Source organism: Telmatherina bonti, assembly GCF_933228915.1.
Source record: "Telmatherina bonti genome assembly, chromosome: 23".
In the NCBI taxonomy this organism is placed as follows: Eukaryota; Metazoa; Chordata; class Actinopteri; order Atheriniformes; family Telmatherinidae; genus Telmatherina; species Telmatherina bonti.
In genome coordinates this window covers 7,583,165-7,591,840 of record NC_136632.1, presented here as the reverse complement: position 1 = coordinate 7,591,840, position 8,676 = coordinate 7,583,165, and positions in this window count along the sequence as shown.

Here is an 8,676-nt window from a genome sequence, read left to right as displayed (position 1 = left end):
TTATAGAGGTGTCTACTAGTGGACACAATTCATGAAAGGTTGAGATATCCACAATAAGTGATATAAAGGCAAGGATTTGCTAAATGAAAAGAAATGAGCCCAAACAGTCAATATTTCATTTTACATACAGGTTTTGACCAGATGACGTCTAAGATTTTTACATAAGAATACACCATTTTTACACGCTTCAACTTCAAAGGGTCCTAATTCAATTTTGCTTCTGTCACTTCCTGCCTTTGAGCAAAGCATTGGTTTCTTCCCATCTGGTAACAATAAGTCCCATTACAGATGTTCCTTCAGACCACAGAAACTACTCCTGTCAAGGAATAAATACAGATTCCCCTTCTTCTAAAGATTTGTACCATGACAGCAGTTTATTAAGCCCAAATGCTCAGCATGTTGGCAGGCTTTCATGAAGAGGCAACAATAAATTAATCTCACTTACGTGCTGTTTTTTAACCATAAATAAAGCATCACTGTGTATTCAAGCTTTTTGCAAGCTACAAGGATAAAAGTGGTGAATGGATAACTTGTTTTTTCTGGAGATGTTCCTAGCTTGCTCTCAGGGTTTCTGTACAGGTCGCCAGTCTATAAGAAGATGGTCTGTGCATATTATATGCATCAATATATACAAATAGACAGCAAATGCTTTCAGTTTGGAGTCTCTAGTCCAGCTTGTGGGAGGCAACCAGACCTCCCAGCGGGGATCACACACACAGAGTGAACATGTGCAGTCAGGCCTCTGTGAACGGACAATGTGGGTCGTAAACTGACCAACACTGAGCCATCGTAGAATTACTGTACAGTTCATAAGGTGAGTGGGTGAAGGTTGTAAAGAAAAATAAATCTGTATACAAACATATCTACAGCCTCCACATTTTATTGGTTAGTTTTGTGGATGCATTTGTTTGCACAAGGAATATTTATGAGCTTTGAGCACACAAACCTTTAATCATTTAAGATGAATGGGATATTTAGGTTAAAGAGAGAAAAAAAAGGCAAACTCCCATGAAATATTTCATAGCTGAGATGCCTGAGTGAAGAATGCAGGGAGGGATTTTATCATTTCTCACAAATCTGAGATTCTTCAGGCTCCTTTTCACATTGCAGACACGGTGTGTAAAACAGATATGAAATATTACAACGCTAATCATTTACTCTTTAGCTTTTCTTTTATTCTTGTTCCTACAACCCACTCAACTGGTTCATATTATGAAGTGATTAAAACATTAAATTGACAGCTTCCTCAGTGCAATAACAGTCTTTGTGCTTTTATAATGATGCCGAGAGAGATCATGGTTTAAATGATCTATTCTGGTGACATCCTGATTTCACAAACTGATCATTTTGGTGTGTTCAGATAAGAATTTAATTAGTCTTATCTTATGAAAACATTGATATTAAGATAACAAGACTAATTTTCCCCATTATCTCACAATACTGCAGAAAAACTGAAAAAAAAAAAGTTAGTCTGGTTCCTTTTACGCTTCTTACTCTCAGTCCTCAGAGACATTCCCTTATCTTGTGATTACAGTAAAGAACTGATAGAATTCACTTTTTTTTCCCAAACTGAACAGCTGATATACCCCAGTTTTCATGACAAAACAAATAATAATCGTTATTGTTACCTGGTATTTTATCCTGAAAACTAAATAGCAATAGAAGTAGCCACCCCCAATGGTAAACACAAGAAACTGGAGAAATACCAAGGACTTAAAGAAGAATCAGAGATGGCCTAGTGGGTGAAAGGAACAGTACTTTCCAGTTTTATCAGAACACTGGAACTCTCTATATCTCTCTCTCTCTATAAATATATATATATATATATATATATATATATATATATATATATATATATATATATATATATATATATATATATATATATATATATATGCACACTGTATACTGTATTGCAATTGTACTGAGATGGCGGTAGCAGGGTGGAACCACAGGGGTGGTCATCTAAAAAATCTGATGTGATACCCCTGGTGCCACCTTACACAAAAATGTCTTTCTATACACACATAAATCACTATTGTCTCTGCATAAGTTTAAGTGAATTTAAAGTTATTTCTTGATTAGTTATCTTTTAAAATATTGGCATTTGGTGACTTGTTAATGAAAGAGTTTAGTCCCTGTGAATTACAGTTCTAATGTTGTGTAAGGCCATTAACCAGATGTTAGCTTGAAGCTAACCTAATCTAGTTACATGGCGGCGCTAGATTGGTTTCAGATAATGTGAGGAAATCATCGGATATTTAGTTTTAAGTGAAAGTATTACAGGAATACAGGGTCACTAAATTAAACAAGAGTTTCACAATGGAGCTAAAGATACATTTTAAAGATGAGGCAAATGTCTTTGCTGACTAAGCTAGAGCTACACGATCCAGTTTGATTTTCAGATAGCTAGCAAGGATGCTAGTTGGCTTTGAATTAGGCAATGGCATAAAAATATGGCCAAATATAGTCTGTAACCCCTTAGTTTGTATAGGAAGATATAAAAATGAGGAAAAATTAGGATATTGATGACTTTTGAGTAAAGAGGAATGACACAGATCAGGCCTAGATAGACTCCAACACCATTGTGAAGCTAGCCACATTAGTCATTGTAGTCAGACACAAGTATCCAGCCTGTCAGCACCACCAGACAGTAATTCAAAGCTGCTAGCTTGTCTTTCTGTATATAAGCATATCCACTTAACCCACAGTAATAATGTAAAGATATTTTATTTGTCATGTCTCTAGTGTGGCCGCTGTTATCACAGCAGTGTAAGTGAGTGCGTGAGTTAGAGAAACATTCCTGTCTTAGTACATGGCCCTGCTGATCAAGTCTCACCCACCTCTAGTAGCTTGACTAAACTCAGCTGCATCTTCAGAGTGTTTCTGCTACAAACATAATAAATGTGAGATAAAGTGGAGAAATTATGTGAAATAAAGGTAGGTAAATTTGAAAACAATTTAATATCAATAAATGATAAATAAGACAAGGATTAGGTCTCGCTCGTCTTCTCCCTCTTTCTGATGTGACTTGGGACATCTACTTCCTTTACACCAGGACAAAGCATCAGTGTTTGAGCTCTGGAGCTCATCCCAGAACCTCGGAGCGAGTTCAGCCCAGAAACATGAATGCACTTCAATCTGTTGCCCCCATGTGGTGATTATCAGACAAGCACTTTCAATTTTCCATCCCTCTCTTCACATGAATCAAACACACGCGTATAAGCAGCTCACAACTTGATGTTCTGAGCAGACATCTATCTTCCAGACCTCAAGCACTTAGACTTGTTGATTTAGGCTTTTTGCCAGTGTGTGTGTGTGTGTTTGTGTATCTGGTGGCTATACGTCTTGAAGAGGAATGGCTGCACCATCAGATCACATTTGCACACACACGCTCAGTTCTTGCTTGTGTTTCTGCTTGTGCATGTGTCTGTAGGTGTGAGTGTGTGTTTCATCCTGTTGCTCTTATGCAACTAAAGTAACCTGAGCTCTTTAACCAAGAGATGAGCGGTGAGATCCTGCAGAAAAGCAGATGTCTCATACATCTATGGGGACGTTTCACACTGCACCAATTAAATGCAGCTTAAACAAGGGTTTATACCTTGTTTTGATGTCATTTTCGTCAAGTTCCCAAAATTCTAACACTGGACCAATAGGTTCAACCCAGCTATTACTGCATTTAAGGCCTTTTCATATAAAAACAAAGGACTTCACTTTAATCTAAATTACAGTACACCCCATCATTTAGGAATTAAAAGAAATTTAGGTTGTGTTTCTGTGATGTAAGATGATTTCAGCAAAGCAGATCAGAGGTCCTCTGCGCTAACAAGATCATCTCATTGGATTTCATTCACAGGGTCAGTCTTTAAGCACATGCAAGCCCATGAGACACAAGGTGAGAGAATCACTCGGCCTGCACAGGGATGAGTCTCTGTTTTAAGCACAGTACTTAACACATGACCACACAGCAGGAACAGAAGGTGGTGTCTGGGTGCTGTCTGAGGTTTTATTAGAAGCTTCTGTGTTTCTGCGCCAACAGGTCCAAGAATATCCTGTTTGTTAATATGCTTGCTTGGATCTCCATCTGTGTCCCTCTCTGGGAGCATGTGCATGTGTGCACTAGTTGTGTAGTATTTTTACCTCTTTACATGTGCGAAGAATATGTGTGGTGTTGGAGAGAAAGGCTGACAAGCTGAAAAGTTTAAATTTTCAGTGTACGACCATGAGCCAGTTTTTACATTTTGTTTCATTCATGCAATAAACAATTTCATTTATTTAGCTTCAGCAATCAGTCATGAAAAGACCCAGATGTTCTTCAAAATGGAAGAAAACAAGATCAACCATTCTCTGCAGATTACCTCTTTTCATCAACTGTAAATGTCGCAATCAATGGGGAGAACATGCAAATACCTTCATGCTGTGATACAAGAACAACTGTAAAGCTTTCTATAAGATCATTTGAGAATATTTTACAAAAGCAAAGATTTTATGTACAGAAGAATAGTGTCTTTAAATCTTTTTCAAAGATACATTAACTCATGTTTCCCAGATGTAATTGTTTTGGCTCCATTTCTGTAGTTACTGTTGCCGTCAGCGCAGTGTTGTTGCAGTATGCATAAAAGTAAATAAATCCACATCTAAATTCACACTTCTTAGTTTTACCTTTACTTCAAGCGGGTTGATAAAAATGTCTACAAGCTTATCTTAATGTTAACAACTGGCTCAGACGTGGAAAAAAGTTTATTAAAGAAATATTTTCTTCTCTGATTCTTCCTATACCACCTCTGGTTGCAAAAGCTTACTGGTTTCTAAGCATGACATACTTAGATTGAACTAAAATTAACCATTTATTTGTTGGGTTTCTTTTCTATTGCAGAAAGTTTAATAAACCATTTAGAAAAGTTTTAGTGACATGACTTCAATCGGTTCATTGCTATGAGACTTGGGGCTAATGTGAAAATGTCTATTTTTCTTTTTATCTTAACACAACCTGGTCACAAGGATCAAGAGACTATTTGTATTTTAAAATCCTCCCAAGTGGCTTTTATTCTTAAAGCCCAAGGTCATCCAGTTAACCTTAAAGTTGTGGAAAGGACCGCACATTTAGATGCTTTCAATTTTAGGAAAAAATAGCCAAGAGCTTAATGGGTTAATTGCATGACCAGTCAGGATCACGTCTGATTTAGCCATTCAGGCTAACATTCAACGACAATCCTTGGCAGACTGGTGTCACAAAACAAATCCCAAGCAAATAAAGCACAGAAGCTTGTTTGCCAATAAATTTCAAACTACTGAGTGAAGCCCATTTACAGGCAAGACATGTAAACAATACATGAGATTATATCATTAAACCAACTAACTTTAAAGTCCATTTATGGTTGTGTTGCAACATGTCATGTTAGCATAACTAGCACGCGATATTAATCTATGTTAATAGGAATAGGAATTGAGTGAAGTGGAAATGGGAGCACATGAATGAATAAGCTTAACATGCTCAGGCCTGTTAAACTGCCAACAGATTCATGAGTTCTTAACCAAACAGGCAAGTCTGAATGAATTCCACTTGGTGTTGGAATATTGTTTACATTACTTTCAAACACTAACAAAAGTACTAAAATTGGGATTGTAAAAGATGTCCGATGAACCTGCAACATAATTCAAGAGAAACGAGAAAAAAAGTTCTCGTTTTCAAGGTCAGTTAACAATTGTCATTTCATTCTTGCACACAGGATTGAGGACTCTTCTGGCTGTGTCCTCAACTTCTTTTATATAGAGTCTATAGCTACATTTCCATTACAGTTTTTTACTAAATAAAAGCTTTGACAAACAAACATTGCAATTTGCAGGTGTTTCCATTGAACGGAGTTTGGCTTTGTATGTGTCTTTTCCATATATCAACATATCACAAATGCAAGGCAACACTTTAATTTTGTAAATTGTTTTCAAATGTACAGTGCAGAACTAATTTGGATTCAATGGAAAACTTGCCATTTTCCATATAAATGGAGGACCACCACTACTTCCAGCCTCACGAGAGGGACGAAAAATAGCCAAAAAGAGAAAAAGAAATAATAACCAGGAGAAAATGTGAGTCTACATGGCTGTAGCGTTTACCAGGTGGATACAGTTAATGAGGGACTTCAGAACTGAGGTGGAGGTTGCAGCTTTCTGCTGGACAGGTAAGTTGATTCAATATAACAATGGAATTTATTTTGGTGTTTTGTTAGAAATTCAGCAGGTAGTCCAGCAGCTACTTTATCCTCCTGTCTACGTTGAGTCATTTACTGTTACGTGCTGTATAAAATGATAGCAGAGATGCTAATTTGTGAGTTAGCTTGCAATGGAAAAGCTCCATTGCAACAGTTTGCGCTTGCTGTTACTCTTCACAGAAGTCATACCAGCAGTCCACCATGCGTTTTTTTCAGATTTATGTTTTGAGAGTTTTCACTTGTGTTTCATCATTTATGTATTTTAAAAAAAATTGCATTAGCAATTAGCAGTAGCTTAGTACCAGATACATGGAGGGACGAAACAGAATTAAATATTGTTCTGAACCACGTCCCCTTATAGGACAGTCAAACTTGTGCAAAATGTTAAAATAGTCACATTTTTTGGTGGCTTAGGTAGTAGTAATAATGTGCTTAAACAGCAAGGGGCCAGAGCACTACTCGGATGTTTGCATTTGATTAGCGCACCACTCAGCGTGTAAATAAAAGATGAATAGACGTCACCCGTAGGTTTCTATAGAGCTGAATTGAAGGTCAATGGGCGGTTCAGACATCACCATCTTGGCAGGATCACATGTGCCGCTTCTCCAGGAAAAAAAAAAAAATGGGCCAAGAAGTGGAGCTGAGAGGGAAGGTGTAAGCGTGGAGGTAAATTATTGACGTCTGTCAAACTCCAACATTCCTGTAGCTCTGCGCTAACCAACCTGACCCAAAGCTAACAGGAGATAACCAGCTAATGGAGATAGTGTGAATTTGCTTTAGCCCACATATTAACCGGCTAAAATCCATGGTTGTGCTACATTCCTCCTCCTTGCAGCCAGATATCAGATAACCATCAATCAAAAGGACATGCTCCTAATTATATAGAATTTCGAGAATAAATTACTTAAAAACAGAGGAGTTATAATAAATTCACTGCCCTCACAGTTGTCATGAAGGTAAACCTATTAAACCTAAAATGGATTTTTGTACCAGCCTGTAAACATGTTTATATCTGCTGTGAAGTTGGTCTTTCTAACATGGGAGTCTATGGGGGTTTGCTCTGTTTTGGAGCCCCTAGTGGATGAAGGGTGAACTGTAATTTTTGGCACTTCTGCGAAGACTTCACTTTTAGCCGCTGAAGGTTGGCATCACTACATGAGAGTAATTCTCACCCACTGGGGTGAGAAGGCTTTAAAATGCAGGACGGCATTAATTTATAAAAGATAATGAGCATAGTCCTGTATAGCTCTAAGAACATTTATATCTATGCCGCCTCGGTGAGGGAGAAAACATATGAAAAGATTGGCAAATATAAAGGAATTGCATGTCTGTTTGCAAGGAAAATTAGATAAATGGTGCAGCAAAATCTTTTTAGCATGGTCACTGGGATTTGATGTGTATAGAAAAGCTTTTGCCATTTAAAACACAATATTCTGTTATTTCTACATGCTGTATGAAGCATAAAAGTAAACACAACTGTCACTATGAGCGTAACACCCTCATACAAGTAATATTTTGCTGCTAACAAAATAGTAGGAAAACGCTGATCGAAGCCAACATCTCCCTTCTGGTCCAATGGAAAGGATATGAAAGCATCAAAGTAAATATCCACAGATTCTCAACAGGAGCACAGTGACCAAGCAAAATGACAAAATGTCTCTTTCTGTCTCCAGACCTGTCTGGAATCATTTAAATGTGTGTTTACAGAAAGTACTGCCAGTAACAGAGGTAAAAACACAGCAGCCTCAAAGAAATAAATATTTTTGGCTGCTTACTGATGAAGTGGCACCAATGTCAACTGTGTCTGAACCAATGGAAATATATCAGTGTATGAAGACAAAGAAAGAAAGCAGGCACAGAGAGCCAATTGAAGAATTGGTGTGCACCCATTCTTGAACATTTCTTGTCATCAGATTAAGAATAATTAATGATAATTGTAATGTGAAAATACTTGTGAATAATTATGAAACCAAGCACATTTTTTTGCTTAGCTTTCCTCAACTCAGCCGAGCACTTTCAGCATTTTAAAGCCTATTGTCTCAATTTTACAGCCCAGAGTTTTATTGATTTGATTTAACATCACGGTGTCTATTAAATCTGTGTCCAACAGCAGTAAAGTGAGATTTTATGAAAAAACAAGAATATTTTCTCATAAAACGAAAGTTATCAACAGGCCTCTGAGTATTAGTACAGTAAATTGACAGCCAACCATTCTCAATAAAAGGCATTTTATCGACATTATAGACAGGCTTTTCTCTTAGAAAATGTAAATAACATTAGTTGTTCCATTTATGATTATCCTGCATTTCTACTGTGAAAACTCTCCCTTCTGACATGAACTGTTGTATAAAAAGAAAAGTTTAGATCTTTCAAAAGAAACCTCAGACCCGACTAGGAAAAGAGTCCTTTATTAAATAATTACCTAATCAATACAACTAAGTAGGTCGTCTCATTTAAAAAGTAAAGC